The sequence below is a fragment of the Pagrus pagrus genome (genome assembly GCF_965226575.1).
Source record: "Pagrus pagrus genome assembly, chromosome: 17".
NCBI classification, from domain to species: domain Eukaryota; kingdom Metazoa; phylum Chordata; class Actinopteri; order Spariformes; family Sparidae; genus Pagrus; species Pagrus pagrus.
In genome coordinates, this window is record NC_140201.1 from 18,419,976 (window position 1) to 18,442,928 (window position 22,953).

The 22,953-nt window shown below is 43.9% G+C and overlaps 1 protein-coding gene across 16 annotated transcripts in view; it reads left to right on the forward strand.

The window, feature by feature from the left end:
* The first annotated feature begins 1,735 nt into the window (after positions 1-1,735).
* adgrb2 (adhesion G protein-coupled receptor B2) overlaps positions 1,736-22,953 on the forward strand; it is a 222,335-nt gene continuing 201,117 nt past the window's right edge. For 5 of the 16 annotated variants that reach the window (XM_084379363.1, XM_084379361.1, XM_084379360.1 and 2 more), the window contains exon 1: positions 1,738-2,647. The gene's annotated coding sequence lies outside the window, so the exon portion shown is untranslated. Of the gene's footprint in view, positions 2,648-22,953 lie in introns of all 16 variants that reach the window. The other 11 variants (XM_084379370.1, XM_084379369.1, XM_084379373.1 and 8 more) reach the window with 6 other exon arrangements.

A 22,953-nucleotide genomic window follows, 5' to 3' on the forward strand; every position in this document is an offset into this window, starting at 1 on the left:
TAATTTAATAACTCTAATTCTGCCTGGAAATGGATGACTGGTTACGGGATTGTAAGAAGGCCGCAAACTGGATGATGGATGATTATATGGATGGTTGGTAATCTGTCTGCACTAGAAGAGCTGCACCGCTACAGTTCCTCCTCCACCTCCAAGCCTTCAAAAGAAGCACTTGAGTTGACTAATGTCCCACCACTTTGACTCATACATATGCAAATATATGCAGTAAGGTGCTCCGAAGCCTAATCACATCATCTACTGTATAGAGAACCTTTTCTATGACATCTGATACCAAAGCTGTGAAAACATCAAAGGTGCAATATGTTAACATTTTAGTTTAAAACGTTTTCCAGAGGATGTGAAGGAATAACAGTTTGCGCGTTATATTGAAGAGATATCAACTGAAGCTAGCATGTTAACCAGCTAGCCCAGTCCCAGTCCAAAGCTCCCGTGCTAGCAGTGTAAGCACAAACACTCCACTGGTGCTCCGTGCTCCCCCTCTGGTCTGCTAACTGCACGGCTAGCTGAGCTAACGGCAGCTACACTGAGCAGCAATTAGCGATTGCTCAGCTGATATGCTGTCCTATATTTGTTTTCAGTATGACTTTGACGGGTAGCTAATTCTCACATATTGCATCTTTAAAGGGGCAATTTTCAACAGAATATGAATAAATAGCATTTTTGATATTAAGATGTCTGTGTACTGTGTTGCAGAGATATCTCCTGAAGTTAGCATGCTAACCAGCTAGCCCCGTCCCAGTCCAAAGCTCCTGCGATAGTGGTGTAAGCATCAACACTCCCGGCGCTTCGAGCTCAGCGTCTGGTCCACTTTAACTGCAAGACTAACTAGCTAACGGCAGCTACATTTAGCAACAGTTAGCCATCAGTCTGGTGATATGCTGCCCTTGCTTTGAGTATGACTTCGACAGGTGGCTAATTCTCACATATATGGGCAATATGTAAGAAATTTGGTTAGAATTGTTGAATGTTTTGCTAAAATTGTGCTAAAAATTGTCAGTTGTCTATGTATTGTGATGCAGAAGTATATACTGAAGTCAGCATGCTAACTTGCTAGCCCTGCCCCGGTCCAAAGCTGTGCCTGTGGTGTTCACATTAACACCCCCCTGGTCGCCGAGCTCCCAGTACGAACCGCTAACTGCACTGCCGTCTTAGCTAACAAGCTAACGGCAGTTACAGTCAGCAGCAGTTACTCTGGTGACATGCCTCCCCCTATTTGTTTGACTACAACAGGTGGCCAGTTCTTACATATTGCACTTATAAAGTTTGATAGTTGAACTTTTCTATGAAATGTGGTTGTTAAGACTAATGGGTGACTATTTTTTAAAAAGATGTCAGCTATGGGTGCTAGTTTGGAATAATAATAGCCTAATAATAATAATAATAATAATAATAATAATAATGTAATTTTAAAATAACTGTTTTAGTATTTCATTGTAATAACAGCTGTATAGCTCCTATAAACTGAAAGATTCAGTAATGGGTCCATGTTAAAGACAAGTGCAATCCTCCTTTAATCAACAGAAAACAGCAATTCATCATAATTTCTGTTCATGTGCACTTTGTGTGTTTGCAAACTGCGCGTGCTGACGTCACTACAGGCGATGGTAACGGGGTAGGAGGAGAGGAGCGGAGAGGGCAGGGGAGGGGAGGGGAGGAAGTCGTGAACGCGCCTGACGGATCCCCGGCGGAGGGCAGCGAGGGCGCGCATCTCCGTCCTCCGCTTGTGAAGCGACTGCAGGGGAGCCAGATGCCCGACTGTGAGCCGCTGCCTGTGGATACCTGTCCCGAATGCCAGAGCAGGCGAGAGCCGCAGATACATTTCAGCCTCTGACAGGAAAGAGGAGAGAACAGGGGCAGTGAACGGAGTAAGATTTTTCTTCTTCATCTTCTTCTTCTTCTTTTTCTCACCCCCCTCTCTCGTCCTCTCTCTCTCTCTCTCCCTCTCTCTCTCTCTCCCTCTGTGTGTGTGTTTGAATCCGCTTCAGATGAAGAGCTTCCTTGGACTTGGAGTACCGCGCATCAGCAGAAGAAAAGCCCGTTCTCCCACTCTGCCCCTGCTGCTGCGGCGCCGCTGCCTGTGAGCGCGTCCTCCTCATTGCATTGGAATATACAGCGTGCCCATATGCGCAAAACCATGGAGATTATATGACGTGGATTTATTTTTCTCCTTTTTTTTTTTTTGCCACAAAACTGGACATCTACAAAAAGCGACGTCCCTCCTCCTCCTCCTCCTCCTCCTTCTTCTTCTCTTCATTCTTTAATTTTTTTCCCAATTGCCTTTTTTTCCCACGCTCCTCTGTTCTTTCCTCCCGCTCCATCTATGGCCACTTTATGATTTCGCGTCCTTAGCGATCCCTTCCTTGTGTTTATTTATTTATATATTTATTTTCGCACCACGCTTCTTGTTTGTCGGGGTCCGTTTCGGAAGGCGCAGAAGTGGAATGCCTCGCAGAGAAACATTTGGTGGGAAGAAGATTCCGCGCAGCAGCAGCAGCAGCGAGGAGGGTGAATGAATGATAGTCTCCCCTCTCCATCTGAGACGTGCCATGGATGGGAAACTTAATTTGTATCCACGGAACCGATCGGGGAATAGCCGCCGCATCAAATAACTACTGCTGACAGCGATCAGGTAACGCATTTTTAAAAAAAAAAATCCATTTAACTCAACATCTCTGTGAAGGAGCGTTGGACTGGGGTTTTCTTTGCGCCATGTAGTCTGCCGGCTTATTTATTTATTTCATTCTGGACACCCTTGTGGAAAGATCAGAGCGTTTAAATAGTCTTAATGACGCATAGAGGGGGGGGGTGAGGGGTGGGCTGGGGTAGGGACTGGACCCTCGCTCTCGACACTTTCACTCGTAGACCGAAGTGGTGTGTGCATGTGTGATCCGTGAGATCCGTGAACCTGAGCGGAAGTAGCCCAAATCCAGCCCCGAGCAGCTGAATTACAGCCCATCAGTTGATCACAGGTGGACGGCGGCAGCCTCCTGAATGCTCAATCCCTCCGTGAGGGGACACAGAGAGCTGTATGGGTGCCTCTGAAGCCGCTGGCAGATCTGTAACTTTGCGCAGTGGCCAAGAGAAACACACACACACACACACACACACACACACACACACACACACTGAGGCACACTCACGCACACACGGCACATTGTGAGCACGGACACTTTTTTTTTATTTTTTTATTTCCACCTTCTCTCAACGCATTCACATGCTCACGTCCGCCGAGCCCCCCCTCTCAACACACACACGCACGCACACACACACACACACACACACACACACACACACTATGATGGTGTCCTCTCCCCTCTGATGGGGGGTTTTCCACTGATGCCATTTTGGGTTTAAGGATGGCATTAGTGAGACAGAGCTCCCCGGAGCTTCTTTAACAGTGCCCCTAACGGCTGGAAATGATTCTTGGCGGGAGGAGGGCCTGCTTCACGCACAAGCCAGTTATAGGTTAGAGGGCTGATGTTTTCCTCTGTGTGTGTGTGTGTGTGTGTGTGTGTGTGTGTGAGTGGGCGCCTTCTCCCCGTTGAATGCTAAAGAGATGCCAGGATGTACCAAAGATGCCAGGGATTGAATGTGTGTGTGTGTGTGTGTGTGTGTGTGTGTGTGTGTGTGTGTGTGTGAGAGAGAGAGAGAGGGGGGATGCGGGGTGGGTGGGTGGGTGCTTGACTTGCTGGCATCTCGGCACGCAACAGAAAGCCCTTTGAAAGCTACCTGATCACGCACTGAGGTCCGATTTATTTGCGGGCGCCTCCGTCTGCCGCAGTGCCGCTACTTGTTACCAAACCTCCTCCCAGTCCAGTCCGAGGTTTATTCAGTGGGATGAAATGATAAGAGTGTGTGTGTGTGTGTGTAGGGGGGTTATCGAGTCTCAGTGAACGGTTCTGGCCTTGTGTCCCCCTCCTCTGGTAGCGAGCAGGTGGCTCCGGTGACGCTGAACGGGAATGACAAGCGGGACGCGGCAACGGGAGTGCAAAGGAGCCTCCGAGCATCCTCCTCTCTCCCTCTTTCTCTCTCTCTTTCTTCTACCCATCTGTTGAGCATGCAGTGTGTGCGTGCGTGCGTGCGTGCGTGCGCGCTCTTTCCCTCTCTCTCGCAGGCACGCACCTCAAAAACAAACTCCCGCCGCTGCTATCAAATGGAATGTAACGCACACGGCAGCAGCGACCTCGATTATTTTATTCCCCAAGCAGCCATCTGTGGCATGTTGAGCAATTTCCTTCAGTATTCTACTTATTCCGCCAAAACTCAGCCCGGCCCAGGACCCTGACTCACACACAGACTGTCTCTTTGGTTGGCATTTGGATTAAAGGGTCAGACATCCTGAAAAGGAAGTTTAGTAATCCTGTGATGGATTTTTTTTAAAGAAAACAGCTCATTAGGAAACTGTACAGAACATATTAAAGGAGCACTGTGTAGCACTGGTTTGAGGCTAGAAAGGTGGCAGGGTCCGCCACATATAAACAAAACAGTGTGGAATTGTGTTGTCCTTTTAAGGTCAGTTTGTTTATTTAGTCTGTTTAAGCATAAGAAATCAGTCAGTGAAAATCTTTCTCTTCCCCAAAACTCCATCGTGCACCTTTAAAGACATATCCCATTGATTAGTTGTTATGTAAGCATCGTCGCCTCTTCTTCTCTAACCTCAATGATTGCCCTCGTTTTGTTTTATTCCTCCTGTCGGAACTAATGGACCCGGCAGGGCCATGTCCCCTTTTAGCAGAGATGAGCAACCCGCAGACAATGGCAGATGCGATAGAAGGCTCTTTTTTTTAACCCGGCTGGTTCGAAGACAAAGGGGGGGGGGGCACTGGCTCAGTAATACAGTATCAGTTGCAACCAAGTCTTCCAAGCATGCTTATAGTGTTCTTTCAGAGCAACATGAAGCTAATGGGTTTAGAGAACAGTGGTTCTTAATGCTGCACTGATTTTCTTTTTCTTTTTTTTAAAAAAACCAGCTTCCAGATGAATTTCTGAGGATTTCTTCTCTTCTCTGGTTCATTCACAGTGAGGGTCATAGCTCGCTGGAAGTCTTACCTGTGTTAAACTCCCTGTGGTGTCGGATACTTCCAACGTTGTTCAGTAGAAACTTCACTTGAAATTACATCAAAAACCTGCTTAAATCTATATCATAATAAGTTGTGTTGCTTCACTGGACATACAGTGCACACCTCACATGTGATATCTAGTTTAAAATGTGTCACTTCTTTGCTCAAATCAACGCAGAACTAGAACATGTACTGCCAGACAGGGGAAGGTAAAGGCTAGCTGAATAACTTGTTTAACGAGGCCGACTGCAGTGGAGAGAGTTTGGCGTCGGTGCCTCCAAGACTAAGTGACAAAGATCTGGAACAACATGGTCTAATGTATGTTCGATACAGCAGGGTAGCGCGGCCCCTGATTCAGCACCATGGACAGCGGCCATGTTTTCACCGAGCCAATATGTCTGCTACTCTGCCCAGACCACTTTAAACAGGTTCAATTGGAAGGTAACTCCGGAGGTGACTCCTCACTGCGCTTGTGAACTGTTTATTTGTAAAAGGTGCAGCTGTGCAGTTTTGTAAACTACATTCTTTTCAATAGTGTGAGCACCACAAACAAAACTCCATTCATCTCCAACTCCATAATCAAAACTTAACGGCTAGATGTCAGTAAGAGTTAGCAAGAAAATGTGTTGTCCTATAATTTGGGTGAACCATTCCTTTAACAACCGAACCATTCCATGAGACTCCACGTATTATAATTCCCATCATACTGACAACTAGTATACATGTACTGTGTTTGATTTATTGATAAAACACACACAATAATTACATTTGTATCCCACACAGCCTGATTTAGCTTGTTGAATGAGCAGTTCAGGTCTAAAGCTACAAGTTTATGTGACGGTTAACGGCAACGATTTGCAGAAAGTAATAGTGATAGCCAGCGATGGAATGTAGCTAAGTACATTTACTTAAGTACTGTACAGTACAGTTTTTTAGTTACTTGTACTTTACTTGAGTATTTCCATGTCCTGCTACTTTTTTTCCACTCCACCACATTTTGGAGGTAAATAATGAACTTTTATTTTATTTCATTTGATAACTGTAGTTACTAGTTACCTTGCAGAAAGTAGCACATTTTTAAACGTATTCTATCAGCAATCTGAAAAAACATTGATTCTGATAATTAGATATATTTTACTTTTGATAATTAATTTGATAAGAATATGCTCAAATAACTCCAAACCTACCATTTATGATTGATTTTTATTATGATGCTGGTTTACATGTCTCTCAGGATGCAGAACTGGCTTCTTTGTGTTTGTCCCTTTGGGTGGAGTTGTTCCTGGAGAAAAATCCTCGCCGTGTTGCTCGCCAATCTGGCCGAGGCCAGCGTCCGCGGACATCTCCGGAGACATCTGCAGCTCCTTAGGGGGAGCTCCTTGTGGTGCCAGGGTGGATCTTTCTCATTTTCGTCAGGGCCGAGATCCAAAATGAGATCAGGTGCCATATTCACAGCTCCAGTCAGTTGCACGCTTAATGTGGTGCCACCACAGAGTGTTGGAAAGGTGGAGAAGCTACAGATCAGCATCATAGCAGGTGAACGGAGGGAGTAGAAGTGGGATATCTGGGGAAAAAAGGAACTGCCGGATGAATTGACAAGTGGCTGTAACTGGTTGTGAAAACTCCTAGCTTGAAATGTAATAAAAACATTACATAAAATCTTTTTTATAATTGTGGCGATCATTAATTTTTACATCTGTGAACAATGGGTGTAAAGCATGTCTGGAGACCTCATGGCAATCAGACGGCAACACAAAACAAGACATTTACTACGAAATTAAGTTACGAAATTGGCCAATTTTGACCGAGGCACAGCAGGAAGGTTAAACGGGATGGAGAAATGAGACAGCGTGTAATGACTGCGTTATCATTGAATGATCATCCGAGCAGCTGCTGGGAATGCAACACAAATGACAGTGTGACACGTATCGGCTGAAGATGTATGAAAAGCACCCGGCTCTGTGGCAGTTTTATAAGGCCTGTAAATGTGATACTAATAACATCTTCAATATCCGCCCACATGTCATGCACTAATGCTGGCAACGCTAAATCTTTCCCTCTCTCTCTCACACACACACACACACACACACAAACCTCTCTCTCACCTATCCCTATTTCACTCAAGCTACTCTGGTGGGCAAATGTGCAAGAGCATACATTAACACACACACACACACACAGTGGGAGAGTAAAAATACAGTATGCAAAGTGATGGAGGCACGTCAAACTGTGTGTGTTTGTGTGTGCGAGCGTGCATACACATACATGCTGTTTAAATAGTACATATGGAGCAGGGGCCAGGCGACAGCTTGGGCTTGCCTGGATCACTGCACCCTGGCTGGGCCATTGTTCCTCTGACACTCCCCCCTTTCCACACACAAACACACACTTCCTCCCCTTCGCCGGCCTTTCCCTAACAAGCTTCCTGATCTCTTCTCCTCCCCCAATCTCTCCTCCTTCTGTTCTGTCGCCTACCGTATTCAGATTGGAATTCTTCTGATTCCCAGTTTTGGCGATCTACCTTCAAGATCATACATGAGTACAGTGCACCGGTCAGGCCCAGGCTGATGCAATATTAATTGATGTAGTATTATATTATGTGGAGTATGGACTTGGCGTGGCTGGGTTAGCCGACAACAAGGCTTAGAGGGACAAAATGTAAGAATGTAAGATGAAAATGTTCAAAAATTAGCTAAAAATCTCAACAAAAATGCAAAGAAATGGAAGGTCTGACATTAAGATGTCTGTGTTTTGTGTTGCAGAGATATCTACTGAAATTAGCATGCTAACCAGCTAGCCCTGGCCCATCCCCGTCCAAAGCTCCCACGCAAGCGGTGTAAACCCTAACAATCCCCCGATCGAACCGCTAGCTGCATGGCTAACTGAGCTATCTAGAGTCCACAGCAGTTAGCGATTACTCTGGTGATATGCTGCCCCCTATTTGTGATGCCTCATCGTCACATCTGGGAACTCCACTGTCAGCTCTGTTGATCTATTTAGTTGGAAGCGTAGGTAAGAGAGGAGAATACACCAACATGATGAAGTCGCATTGCAAAGAAAAGAGATAGAGAGGTGCAATGGACCAGAGGTAATGGCCAATCATCTACTGTTCTCCTCACCCTCACCTCCGCATCGTACATCGTGCCCTCCTACTTGGAATGCTCTGCCATGCTCCATTTGGAGCCACAGATGCCTCTGTCGCCGGGGCGGCATTCATTTGGCTGGGCCCCGGGTGACTGTGTCAATATTTGCAGTGAGTGCCATTTTGGTTCGGGGCGCTCTATAAGCATGACTGGGCTCGTGCGAGGCTAAGGCTAAAGGAAAAATCAACAGGAAACAAAAAAGAGGCCGGCCCTATAGACTCGCTCCCTGCAATTAATTAAGCCTTTTGGCGAGAAAAGTGAAAGGATGGGCCTCCTTGGGAATAGATAGGTTGGAGTTGCAGGAGGATGAGGGATGGGAGGGGAGGGGGGGAGAAAACAAAACAAATTAATTGCCTTGAATTGCAGGGATAATTCACAGCTCTAATTAATATTGATCGCACCGGGGATAAGAAACTGCCACAATACAACCATAGAGAACGGTTAATTCGATGAGTTTTTGTGCTAATAACTCTCCATGTGCGGAGATGAGTGGGGAGTTTTTGCTCGGCAATGACTGTGCAATTTGAGGTTGTTGCTTTGTGTGCGTCCATCCGTGTGTTTTGTGTGCGTGCACTTGTTTGGTGACTGCGTCCCAGCAGTAATATTTGCCTTTTATGTAATGTTTTTCATAATGTATGGCCCTCAGGGATGGAGAAAGAGCAGGAGCTGGCAGATTGTATTGATTCAGAGCATCTAAAGCTGCTGTTTTATAGTGCAGTACAGGAGGGCCTGCGAGGATCGCCTAAGCTAGCGTGTTTTCGTGATTGCTTTTTGTTGGGTTGCAACTTCAAGTCTTGGATTTGACTTTCAGTTCCCATCTCTGTATCCCTCTCTCCTTTTACAGCTCTTGTTTACTTCTAATCTAGTCTTTTTCCTCAACACTGCATGCACACACTCCAAAACACAATTTTTGCTTACTCCTCTTATGTAATGAAAGATGTCCAGAATCCCCACATCCACAGAAACACACACACATACGCAGTTGCTAGCGTTTGCAGCTCGCGCACAAGCAGCCCTGGCCAGTTCCACTGCTTAACTCAGCGTTCAGAGGGCGCAGACTCATCTGCCTTAGCGCATTGGCCTCGTCATCAGCGGAGTGCCCCGCTGTGACACCCATCGGCCTCCATTATGGCTCCTCGCAGAGGAGGACGCTTCTTGTTTGCAGGCCAACAAGTGGAATGCTCTGCTCTGCAAGCAGATGGAAGGAGCCCGGACTCCTTTGTGGTGTGATCTAATGGGATGTGATGTGTGCATGTGCGTGTGTCCAGTGTTGGCTCGGTAAATGCGATGTCTTGTGCATCCAAGTGCTTTTAGCGGGAAACAATGAAACATCACAAAAGTGGACCCTGCTGCAGGGTTTTATTTTGGGAAGTACTGTAGCTGGAAAAAAAAGAGATATTCGTGTCAGCAGCAAAGTTCAGAGGAGGTTAACATGAATAAGACATTCGAAAGATGATTTACTCCTTTGGTCAACATTGTGCATATGCATTGCTGGTGTGTAAGTAATGTATTGATTTAAGTTTTCAGTTTTTCTGTTCCTTACTTTCGTAGCCATCTTTATCTTGTCTAATACTTTGCTGCAGCCCCCGAATCCTGACAACTCCTGACATCTTTACACTTGTTTTCTGTGAAAACATCGATGAAAATGTACGACATTATCTTGAATAAGGGCTCCTCCGACTCCCCAGGCTGTTGCTGTGGATAAAATTTGTTCTTGGAGTATGCTCAGCTTGCCTGTTTGAATAAAGGTTAAGACATAGAAAAAAATCCCAAAGGCATTCTGGGTTAACATGCTGCGATTTTAGGTTTTCATGTTTCATTAGTTCTGTCTGAGCGTGTGCTACATGTGTGTAAGTTAATGCATGTGTGTGTGAGTGTGTGTGTGTGTGTGGAGAACCTCCCCAGGTCCAGTGGCTCGTCAAAGCTTCAGCTTGTGTGCTTCTGAAGGAAGCAAAGTGGACAGGTGGAATACCAGCCCCGAGGCATTCTGGGTGGACTCGCAGTGTGGCAGGTGTGTGCATTTGCCAGTGAAGAGTTGCCATGGAGACGATTTGTCGATTCCCAGTGGTGCGTGCTGTATTGTCACGCTTTCTGTACGTGTTGAAATGTCGGAGTGAAGATTGATTCTGCGTCTCCGGTGAATCCGTGCATCCTTCAGCGTCTACTTCCTGATTTCATTTGAACTGCGCCGGTGTTACAGAGAGTGAGGGAGGGAGGAAAGTGAACAAATAAGTAAGAGAGATGTTCAGAGATTCCACTGTAATAGCTTTAGACTACTCACAGAAAGTTGTATGCAAATGTGGCTCTCCGCAGTGGTTAAAAGTCTGCATACGTTAATGTAGTAATTCTAGAAACTGTTAAACAGGCTCATTTATAGAGAGGGGGCGAGACTTGAGGTTGGAGGCCAGTAATGGAAAACAATGCAGTTGCAAGTAGCAGCATCTCAGCCACTGACAGGTCGGTTGGAGATTTGTGTGTGTATTGGCTAGTAGCAGCTAATGAAGCCTTGAGCCACTAGCCTCAACCAGAGATGGGGAGCAGACAGAGGTCTGATAAACGCACTTCTGGAGGAAGAAACCCAGATGTTCTTCATTTTCAAACGTGTAGTCTGGAACCATCACTGTCTCAAGCAGTGGCAACTCGTCAATAGGGGGCGCCGCTTCACCTTTAACACATGAAGAACAGCGCGAGAAGGAATTGACGTAGGAGATCAAAATGGAGAAAGAAAGTTCAGTTAAGTCGCTGAAAACACCGCCGTTTGAGAGTAGGAACTAAGAGAGCCATGATGAAAGTGTACGCTCAGAAAATCCAGGTGTTTTCAGAGGACTGTTGGATTGTGTATCATAACTAGTGCAGCAGCACAAGGACATCTGCAGATGTGACTGCTGCTGTTTTTAAGATAACATCTACAGTAAGAAAGTACAGAATGAACTCCTAGACTCCATGCTCTGTTTTGAGAGAGCACATAATTGAAGAAATAAGTAGTGCTGACTTTGTTTCAAGTCATTTTAGTCATTTTTCAAACTAAAATGTCAAACATTTGCTGTTTCCAGCTTATTGAATGTAAGGTTTTGCTTCTGTTCTTCTTGTCATTTATGACAGTAAATGAAGAGTCTTTAGGTTTTGGACTGATTGTTTGACAAGCAGGGCTTGGACTTGGACATTATACTTTTTTTGTGGAAAAACCCTATCAGACAAATAGTACTGTTCCAAGCAGTATTTTTATTCTAATTTATTTAATATAATAGTAATATATTATAATATAAAATAATATAGTTGGACAAGCTTGGTAGTTTGGTGTTACTACATTCACCAAGGCGGTTATGTTTTCAGCTGTGTCCATTAGTTGGTTGGTTGGTTGGTTTGTCAACAGGATTACACAAAAAATACTCAACAGGTTTCCACGAAACTTGGATAAAGGATGTGTCTTGGCCCAGAATAGACCTCATTAACTTTTGGTGTGGATCCAGATAAAGGGACGGATCCAGGAAATTTGTCTCACTTTCTTTAATATTGCAACAAATGGCGTTTTTAAAGCATGGATGTCAATGAAAAAATCAGGCAGCCTGTATCAGTGAGTACAATTTGACATTGAGCCTTGGCAGAGGTAGTGTGAGTGCTATTCTAGAGTGGACTTTCTGACACATTTGAGTGTTATACAAAGACAACCCTTCAAAATGTGGCCCTAAAATACCCCCAAGGCTGCACCACGTCTTTGGCCATGTACCTTTCCATCTAAGCTACTCCAAAACACAGTCTTAGAGAACTACTTCAAAGGCGATGTAGGGGCAAAATAATGCACAAATTGTGTGTAATGGTACATGCCAACTTTCATCTACTTCACCAGAACTTCAATTTTCAGCTCATATGGGGGCCTGGCCCTTGCAGGGTATGTAAGTGTAGCAGAGTGGCACCAAGTGGGGCGATGTGATTTTGTGTGGAGTGGCTTTTTTAGAAGTCATGGCGTTGGTTCTCTCTCATGCTTCCACTAAGCGCACTTGATTGCTCTTGTGCTTTTCCAGTCCGTGTCTCATGGCCACTAACATCAAGTGCATGTGTCCCTACATGGCAGGACAAATGTTTGCTTTAACAACACAAAGTGTCTGTGTTTGTGGGGTGTGTCTATGTGTGGCGGTTCAGACTGATTGATTTCAGGACTTACAAAGAGGGACAGTTGTTTCTGTTATTTCCCCTTGGACCGTTGCAGTCTCTGTACATTCATTACGTGGACTATTACAGTCCTACAAAATTGTGCTCAAGTCAACCCTGAGTTGACGAATCTTTGTCTGAGCTTTTGCCATCTGCTGCAAATCTGGATCTGTGTGCCTCTGTTCGCATCCTTGCGCACTTTATATGCTTTTATGCCACCTTTAAATTTCGCTTTGTGCTGTGTAATACGACTGAGGGGCAGCATTCACAGCATTTGCTATGGGACTGGAGCAGGTTTTCTCCCAGCATGAGCAGAGAGCGAGCAGGGAGCCGTAAATATTAAACCAACAGCAGCTGGGAAGGGATTGAATAAAGAATGTTCTGAGCGGGGAAAAACAGCTTCTATTCCACTCTGATCATGAACCATGGGATTATTTGCTGAATATAATGGCATATGGAGAATTCATTTATTTAGGCATTATGGTGTCCTTATCGGTGTTGTCCTGGTGTCCATTTAATACCAGTATCAGGCCTTAGGGTTAGGGTTAGGGCTCAGTCCAAAACAATTGGTTCACAGTGAATGTAACAGCTACTAAATGCCAGACTGATAGCTTTTCTGTTTGGTGAGTAAAACTCACAGTGGTTGCCGATGTAAATCCGGTTCTATGAGTAAATGGGAAATCGGTTAACCCCATAACAGTATCATCATCCATCAAAATGTTTCACTAAGAAGATCGTTATATGCCAGTTCGGTAGACATCTCCCAAACCTAAAGGACGGACGTTTGGGATGTACGACTTTAATAATAGCGCCCCCGTGTGGCCAAGAGACACCGCTGTTCATAAACACCTTCTCAAGGGAAGCTGAACAAATGTATGGACATGGAAAACAATAAGGTTGAAAACAACCAACAACCTCGGCAAAGCAAATCGGGTTATGCCTCGCAGCTTTAAACGTCTAACAGTGAGTTACTGCAGTTAATAAGATGACTCTGATTTTCATGGAGTACCGCAGAGAAATACAGGTCTTCTGGAGCCAGACTGAGGTCCCATCACAGATGTGTTGTGTAATTTACCGTCTCCCTGTAAACATCGTGACCAGAAGCTGTATCATCATGTGGCCCTCCTGCCACCTTTACAGCAATTAGACAGGTAGATGAAATGAGAGCGTTGAGCAGGCCAGCCATGTAATTAAACTTGGAGTGAGAGGCCACTTGGCTCCTATCAAGTAGTTCCTCACTCGCCCACACACTGGGTTCATTGTCCCAAGTGTGTGCTCTTCATCAGTTTGGTGTATCTGTACAGTCTATGTGCTGTGTGCAAATCATGGTAAGTCGATGCACATACAGAAGTTCAGGGGTGGAAATCACTATTTGACCTAATAGAGGTCAGTATATCATATTAGAATAAACATTTACCTTTTATATTTGCAACTTATCATAATCTGTATTGTTATATTGCTGCCACTGTATATATTCCATATACAGGCATTATTGTCTTGACGTATGAACTTCTACAAGTTAAATATATGTTGTCCTTGTAATGATTATTTGACACTGAAATAGTGCAACAGAATGCTAAACAAGTAGATTAACATTATTGGAAATATACTAATTAGCCGTCCTCTCTGAAAAGGAGGATGAGATGGCAAATTTTTCTGGGCTTCTGATGTAGCCAGTGGATATCCAGATAATAGAGACCAGGCCAAAACTTCCTCTTCCATGCGCCAGGTCATTGTTTACAGTCTGATTAGCAACTTTAGATGCGGAAATGGAGTTGGAATTGAGTGATGACTAATCTCTATCGACAGAAATTTGCATATGAACACAGATTAATTAAACAAAAGCTAATAGAAAGTGTAATCGTCATCAGACGATAGCCGATGGGTTCCTAGATCGCATTTCGGCCAGTGTGTTCCTTCTGTTTTACTCCCCACATTGACAGTTTAGCTGCTTGCAACCACACCTGGCTGAAACATGATTGGTCAATACTACTTGGACTACAAAAAGATTGCAAACAGAAACCAGAATGCTTCCAATACCTAAATATTGTCTTCTGCCTACAGATTCTTGCTGTTTTTGGTTAATAAATGCCACCATCTACCTACATTTCTAACTTGTAACCTATAGTATGGTGCAGTGTTTTAGATACAACCTGGACGTGGACCTGATTCAAATAAATGGGCCGTTATCAGGCTCAAACAGAGGTTGATGGCGAGCCAATCATTTGAATGAGGCGTACTGGTGCAGGGAAACATCTAAAACATGCAGGGCAGGGTTCCACCAGGACCAGGATTGACAAGCACTGGTACAGTGCAAATGTTTACGAAGTCAATATGTGAAGATGTAGTGCGAATTAAACAAAACGTTTGAAATGAAAAAGAAATGTGTAGTTGTTCTACCATAGTTAAATTAAGCCATGATAACATCCCTACTGCTGGGTCAGTAAGACCAGTGAAAATGATAGTTGTTGCTCTGATTTGTTTCATCATATCTGCTCTGTACTCAAACCTCTCCCCCGGGTGTGCTCTGCTGACACAGAGCTGTTTGGTTTGCAGTAAATAGAAGCTGTAAAAGACCAAATTGAATTGTTTGCTGGCCAAGTGGAAAACTCAAACTTTGTGACATACTTCTCAGCCGAATCTTTGCTAGTCCTCACTGGACACTAACATTAGACACTTGCAGTCATTAATCAGTCCATCACGTTATAATGAGCTGCCTCGGGGTCTCGGAGAAATCTCACATGTCCAAAGGGTTTTGTGGGATTCAGCAAAAAGCACTGGGTGATTGTCCCCTGCCCTGATCTTTTTTAATGCATTATCTGTGGCTCCGATGCAGGATTATAAAACATCTTCTCAAACAGCAGATGGCACAATTAGAGTTAAAAGGTTTCTGTGTGTGTGGAGGATTGGAAGACTGTTTGATCCATTTAAGAACCCGGCACAGAAACATGGCTCATGGTAATGGTTGTCTTATCAAGTGACTATAATTTAATCAGTAATATATTCATTCTTTTTTTTTAATTTCATATCCAGACTGTGCTTTGTCTTTTTCTTTTTTGAAGGTACCTTGAGGTTTTTCTTCGACGCTTGTGTGTGATCTTCAGCGCAAATGAGACACTTTATTTTTTATGATAATCTTAACGCACACACCGCAGTATGTATGCACTTTGCACGTGGTCGAATGCGTATCGCAGCAGGTGTAGCGTCTCATCTTATTTAGCATCACATCCTCTGGCTGATTCTTCTCCACAGCGGGATTGCGGGAACACAACAGCGTGCGTGTTCCCTGCATCGTTTCTATTCTTTCTCTGTTGAATTACAGCTTCTCTCCTGAGCCCCGCGCTGTGTGCATAGTCACACACACACAAACACACACACACACCATTGACATGCATCCCCATTCAGCTGCGGCGGCCACACACAACATCCACGCTGTCACACTGTGACACATGAAATGTTATTATATTACAATTACAGCTCAGCAGATGCCCTTATCCAACAACATTTCCTGAGCTATACTTTTCTCCGGAGGGGCTGTGTTGCTGTTGTTGTGTCTTTCTTCCTGCTGGTTGGGACTCTCATATAGCGTTACCCTCTGAGGTCGACAATGAATATGATAACTGAGTACGATAACTGTGTCGGACAATCCGTCGTGTAAAATTGAAGTCTTAACGTGATTGTGTCCCAGATTGGCTCAGGGAATGTGTCGATGCAAAGGAGCGACTTAAAACAAGACGAATGTGTTAACACTGAGGTTTACTTAAATAAAAAAGAGCAAGTCTTGTTGCCAGGTTGTCGAATGCAGACACTTTGGGTTAGATTTCAGCGCAAAGCATCAATATTTGACAGCCTGGGAGTGAGACTAAATAATCAACTATCTTTCTTGCCATCCCTACCTCTAAATGAGTGCATGGATGTGTGCTTGATGTGCTATGGAGACAAATTGTCAACTGCACCGAAAAGAGGAAAAAAAAAGACTTAAAAAGAGCGAGAAGAGGAGCTCCTCTATGGCGTTTAATTTGCCTCAAACCCCTGACACAAGTCAATGCACATGACTGGAGAACACAGAACAGTGTCTGCGAGCAGAAAAACGTCCTCGCAAGGGAGCATTTCTGCGACGAGCGCGAGCTGTACAGTCCCAGCCCTTCGCATATGACGTAATCGTCACTGAAGCTTTAAAGCTGCAAAGTATTTAAAGTATTTAAAATTCTTTTTATATTGACACACTTCAACTTTATGTTCTCACATGCAGTGATCTCGCTGATAATACTTCAGTACCTCTAACATCTAACATTTCGAGTTTTACTTGTAATTAAGTATTCTGAGACCGTAGTATTTCTACGTTTACCTAAGTAAAGGATCTGAATACTTCTTGCACCACTGATCAAGTTTCTACTGAGGTCAGCCAAGACAGCCTGCAAGGTAGCGGGAGGGGGATCACAATACTTAAAGCAACATTATGCAGAAAGCGGCATGTTGTGTGCGATTTGGCGCCTCATTACATCATAACGATGTTATGTGTTGAAAACTTGTATGTTGAAGTAAACATGTATGTAACACTGTGATCCTACCCTCTCACTGAAATTACATAGTGCTAGGGGGGCGGACTGGCTGACACGTTGACACCATTCACCCTGTTAAAAGACACTGCACCATTTTGAAGCTGTTATTTTAAGGTAAAAAAGTTATGAAATACCAAGTGCACAAAAATCCACAGTACGGGTTCAACAGGGTTGATCCATCCGAGTTGTTAAGTGCTCGGTATTTTCATATTCTAAATATTATCCACTTTCAACTTGACAGTAAGACGTTTTAACCTTATTTTTGTACATGGATATAGCTGACTTTCCAGCCTGATCTCAAGCATAATCTCCTCTTAAATACATATGGAGCTTTTTAGTACACTCACAGCCGGTCGCTACACATGCACATTAAAATCGTCTATTAATACCTTATGATTTTCTCTATATGTGCTCTGGTGAAGAAGAAAATCCCCGGTGATGCTCAGATAGGTTTGGCTGCTTGCAGCCTGACAGCATTTTAATTCCCCTTGCGGTTCCAGTATCATAGCAGCCCAATCTCCTCGCGCCACACCATCAGCACCTTTTCTCCCGGACCCAATTTAACCGGTGATCCTAAAACTGGCACGCTGGCGACCCGGGAGATTCAGTAGAGTGCTCTTCATGGAATAGCACCCAAGTACCTTAAAGGAATAGACCGCCTCGGAATGTAATTAGATGCTGCCAATCTCTGGCGATCGCTTGGGAGTGAGGCTAGTGGGTCTCTTAATGGAGATGGTTTCTGCATGCACGTATCCTTCGCAAGTAGAGCAGAACTCACTCTCAAACCGCCGAGTTAAACATCTAAGTATCTTGTTAAAATGCCCGTTGTTATGAATGTCCCCCATTGGATCTGATCTCATTTACTAAATGATGCTTTGTTAAACTTGCACGTCTTGCAGAACAAATTTAGAACGTTCACATCACAGTAATTAGGAGAGCAGGGGTTATGATGACGCTTGATTTCTCAAGAAAAGTGTTCATCTGTTGGGAATATTGACAATGGGGGGTTTGTAAATGAATATGGCACACTGGTATACTGTATATTCTCTAAAGCGTTTCCATCATACGTATCTCAGCTGCAACGTTGTACTTTCTCGACAGATTTGATGGCCGGTATGATCAGTGAATTATAGTAGCCGATAGTGTTTTAAACCCTGATATAAATGTGCTTTAAATCCTACAGAGCTTAAGCTACGATGAGACTATAGCTTATGGGACTCTTGCCTCCACTAAATTTATTTCAGAAGTCATTCCCATGCTTAGAGCTGCCATTAAGGCTTTCCAGGGTATTTATGATATGGCAAATATACTAAATATGACTCGCTATTAACGACCTGCTTCCGGAGGATTAACCCGCAAAGCGCTAAACCTATCGGATATTCTAATGCTCATCCTAAAGACATGGGAGACACCGGATGTAAAGACCCACCCTGCTTATGAATCTGCTACACTACTAGTACGCCCCGTACTTAGTATTTTGTCTTTGTTCTCCCTCAAGGCAAGGTTAAATGGCTGTAAATACCTATTGAGCGAATGAGAGCGCAGGTCGGACCACAAGAGTCTTTGTGTAAGCGTGTGTGTGTGTGTGTGTCTCAGTGTGTGGTTTTCACTGTGGATTTGCCTCCGTGAGCATGCATGCAAGCGTCTGGCGGTGCAGTGATAGGACTGCCTCTTTCTCCTCCGTATCCCGTATCTACACTGCTGCCACAGTTACAGGATTAAATTTAACAACGTGTGCATGTGTGTGTGCGTGTGTTGGTGTGGGTGTACTGTACAGGCCATCCGGAGTAAGAGCCACTGTCAGAGCCGGACAGCAGAAGGTGACGGCAGGAATACAAGGCTACTGGCATTATTAACCCCTCACTGGTTTGAGTGCAGCAGGCAATTACAATAAGTCATATGGCTGTCAGATTGCCAGAGGGAGACAGCTCTGACACACACATCCACACACACACACACACACACACACACACACACATGCAGACACCCACAAAGCAGCACACACACACAAGACGTTTCGGATCCTTGAGTTAAGGGATAGTTAAAGGATAATAATATATTATTCCTAGCGGCACATTATATTTACTGATTTAATTGCTGATATCTAATAACTCGGTAACATTGCTTAAAAGTCAGATGGGGAAGAATAACTTAATTAATTGGACAGCTTTTATAGATATACCCAGGCGAGCCAAACTTAATTGGAGGAGAAAGCAGAGGCAAACAGTAACCGTAAGTAATTTCAGGTGCACTTACTTTTAGTTTTATCTTTAAATTAAGTATTTTATGGCTAAACTGTTGGCTTGTTTACAACCTATTCTTCTTCGAAATGTGCTCCGGGTGTTTTGAGGCCTTCTCCAGCCATGTCTGTTACGACAAAACAGGCATTTTAAGCCAAAACATGATCTTTTCCGAAGCCTAACCAAGTGGTTTTTGTGCCTAGACCTAACCAGAACATAAGGACAGTGTTGTTACAAGAAAGTTTAAACATATCTGTGGTTTGCAGGAAAGAACATTGGCAATATTAATGTTTATTTTGGTGGTAGGGTTGGATGCCGCCATGTTCCCAGATCACCAGTTACTTGGTGAGGACGGTGTTATCATAACCATTAGAAATAATGGGAAAAAATACAAAGGAAAGACCAACCCAAATGATTCTTAAAGTAAACATGGCATTGGTCAAGTCAATATTACGTTTGCAGGCCAAAAACCCCAAATTTGCCTCAAAGGGCTACGCCGTATGTACAGCGTACGACACCATCTATCCTTACATCCTCAGTTTAGACGAGGACAGGACCAGAAATTCTGTCACATCGAGGTGTTAAGCAGCAGAACATTTCTTTCGTCCTTTTGTCACATCCCACCGCTGCATACACAAACACGTTTTCAAAAGGTGTTTCCTTTACGTACCATCTGTTCGCAGCAGCCTCGTACGCTGCTTCCCTTCTTCATTGTCTTATAAACACTCCAACCACACCAACTCTCTCCTCCTCGCATTGTATTTCAGGGTGTTAAGCTGCTGAGCACGGCCGAACTGGCTCACAGCACTATATCTGATCAAATCGATAACTATTTCTCTCTCACACACTTTTCTATTCTTTCCCCTCGTTTCTGACCGCGGCCAGCCATGATAGGATGATTGGAAGGCGATAAATCCAGCGGGTCCGTCTTGTCCTTCTGAGATAGACAGATCAGGAAAACGGGGGTAAGATCAGTGAGGGGGCTTTGCCGGGCCGCACCGCAATAAGGTGTTAGAGGATCCATCAGTGTAGCACGCTCGGTGGAAGCCAACCCCGAGCTTACTGGAGTCGCTCGCGATGTAACTCCTCCGTCTCGCCTTCCCTTCACGTCCCCTATTAACACCTCATGGGGCCAATAAGGGAACAGATTGAGATGTCTTGTAACACCCACGAACTATCAGCGACATGTCAGCCATGTTCCAATGTTTGCCTCCACCAGTTCGGTGTGTCAGATGCCCATATTTTTCCCAAGTGTCTAGTCTCGCCTGTGTTCTTTGCTCTCTGTGTTGTGTCTTTGGTTTCTATTCTTTCCTCTGCCACACTTGAAGCTGTAGTGTGCAAAATGTATTTGCATCTAATCTCTTTTGTTCTGTTCATTGAGCCTTTCCTCTCTCGTCTAGATGATTATATCTTCCTGTCTCGGCGCGGAGGACGGTTTATTATTATCTGGGTGAAGATACAGAATGATTCTGTTAGTTTTTCGGCGAACAATGGGGGTCAGTCTGCTGCATCTCTGCTCAGGTTTCTTTGTTTTTCCATCCTCTTCTACCGTCTTGCTCTGCCTTCTTCGGATGTGTTTTGATGTATTGTGCTGGCTCAGGTCCTGTTGGTTTAGGGAAAATGTGAGGATCCACAGTATTTCATTAGTACCGCGGATCCTATCACAGTAGTCTGAACACAACTACACACACACACACAACTCAGCCGTTTATTCATGACTCAGCCAGAAGGCCAACACGATGTGAGCGTATATGGGGATGTTTGCTGCCTTTTGTTTTGGCTCTTTTATCAACATCTAAAGACTCTCCTCGTACTCCGTCTTCACACACACATACCTCTGTGTATAGCTGTCCATTCCTATCACGCTTACCCATGTCAGTCCCCTAGATCTCATCCTACGCTGTGCACTCACTTAAAAGCTCCTTTTCCTTTCTGAAGCCTGCCCGTATTAGAGGTTTGTTTTCCTGCTTTTTGTCTTTGTCTTACCTGGCATATCTTTTTCTTTTTCATGTTTCATATTTTCACTTTGCAGATCTGCTGCTATGGTTACGAGCAGCCTGTTTTTGTGAAACTCTCTTGTGAGCGTGCAAAACACACACACCTTTTTCCTGCTCTGTCCTCAAGCTTCTTTGAACCGCGTTTCCCGGTGAAAGCTGTGAAAACAAATTTCCGATTGGAGAACAATAAGGTGTCTTGATTTTTAGACTCACACGCACATTGTTAACAGCCTCCTTAGGCATATACGGCCAGTGATGAGATAAGTGTTACCTGGCCAGGGAACTTGTTACTCAGGGAGTAGGCTACTTCTGTAGTTGCCAGGAGGTACTGTACATAGAAAGCCCAACTAATTAACTAAACACAAAGGAGTAAGTATCTACATATTCGTGTGACCTAACTACTGACTTGACCTAACTAATAATTACAATAACGTAATAGAAGTATAAAGTAAGTTGACCATCAACTTAAACCGGTTGTTGCAATTAACAGTGTGTGGAAAAACTAGCCTAGTTAGCAAGCGAGAAGAGAAGTTCAAATAGTTAGCTTAACATTTTGGTTAAACATTTGAAAAAGCTCGGTAGGAATTAACAGTTTGAATAGATACCGGCTATAGTTAAAAAAATGGTAGTAATAAAATAGTTAGCTAAGGAAAACAATACGTAGTATATAGTTTTAATAGTTAACCAGCTAAAAAATAGTTGGACTAACAGTTGAGACAGCTTGCTAAGGTTAAGACATGTAGATAAATGTATTGATCAGTTAGAGGTAGGCTAAGTAGATCAAATAGGCTATTAACTAGCTACATGTAAGCCTATTGGATTTAGACTTTAAATAGTTTACTAGCCTTATAGTTAAAAAAAATGGACAGATAACTTAAATATATAGCTAAAAGTAGGCTAACAATACACAGTTGAAATTGTTAACCAGCTTAGTATTTTGGATAACAGATGAAATAGTTAGCATAAGCAGCTAAAAATGTTAACTAGCTAAATCTAACCCTAACAAACACCAGAATTAGTAAGCTGGAATTAAAGGACAGAGTTGAAATAGTTAGCTTGCTGTAAAAAAGATAAATGGTTAAAAAAATCCACTTTTAGGTTCAAACTCAAGCAAAGCAACCTAGCCTATAGCCTACCGACTACTCATTAGTAGGCTATGAAAAATCAACATTGCACCAATAACCACTTTTTTTACACTGTAGTTACTAATGTTAGCCTAAATAACATCCAGTTCATAACTTAAGAATATATTAGGAACATGACAGGTGGGGTTAATACAGCAGTCAGTGGAGCTCAAGTACCCCTTGAGCTCCACTGACTGTGCTGTGGGGTACATCAGACAGAAAAGCTTAAATTAGAATCGTTCATTTGACAATAGCTATTGTCCAGATACACTTAGTAATGCCTGTCACTTTTTCTCCCCCTCACCTCCTCCAGCTCTCACGAAGCCTCTCCCTCCTCCCTCCTCCCTCCTGCCTCCCCCTCGTGCGTTCCCTAACTTTACATTTTTTATTTTGCCTGGTGACTCAGTGGTGGCTTTGTGGAATCAATCATCACATATTTATGAGAAGCCCTCAAATGCACTTCAATTCTGGAGGCGTGGTGGTGAAAGAGATTATTTTTTTTCTATCCCACTCATCCTTTCTACGGTTTTTATCTTTGTTGGCACTCATCCTCCCCGGCTCATTTCCCTCCGACTTATATTCCTCTAAGGGAACTAATGACACGACTGAAGCATGAACCCAATCAAGGCTATGATAGGCTGACAAACGCATCCCGTTTGC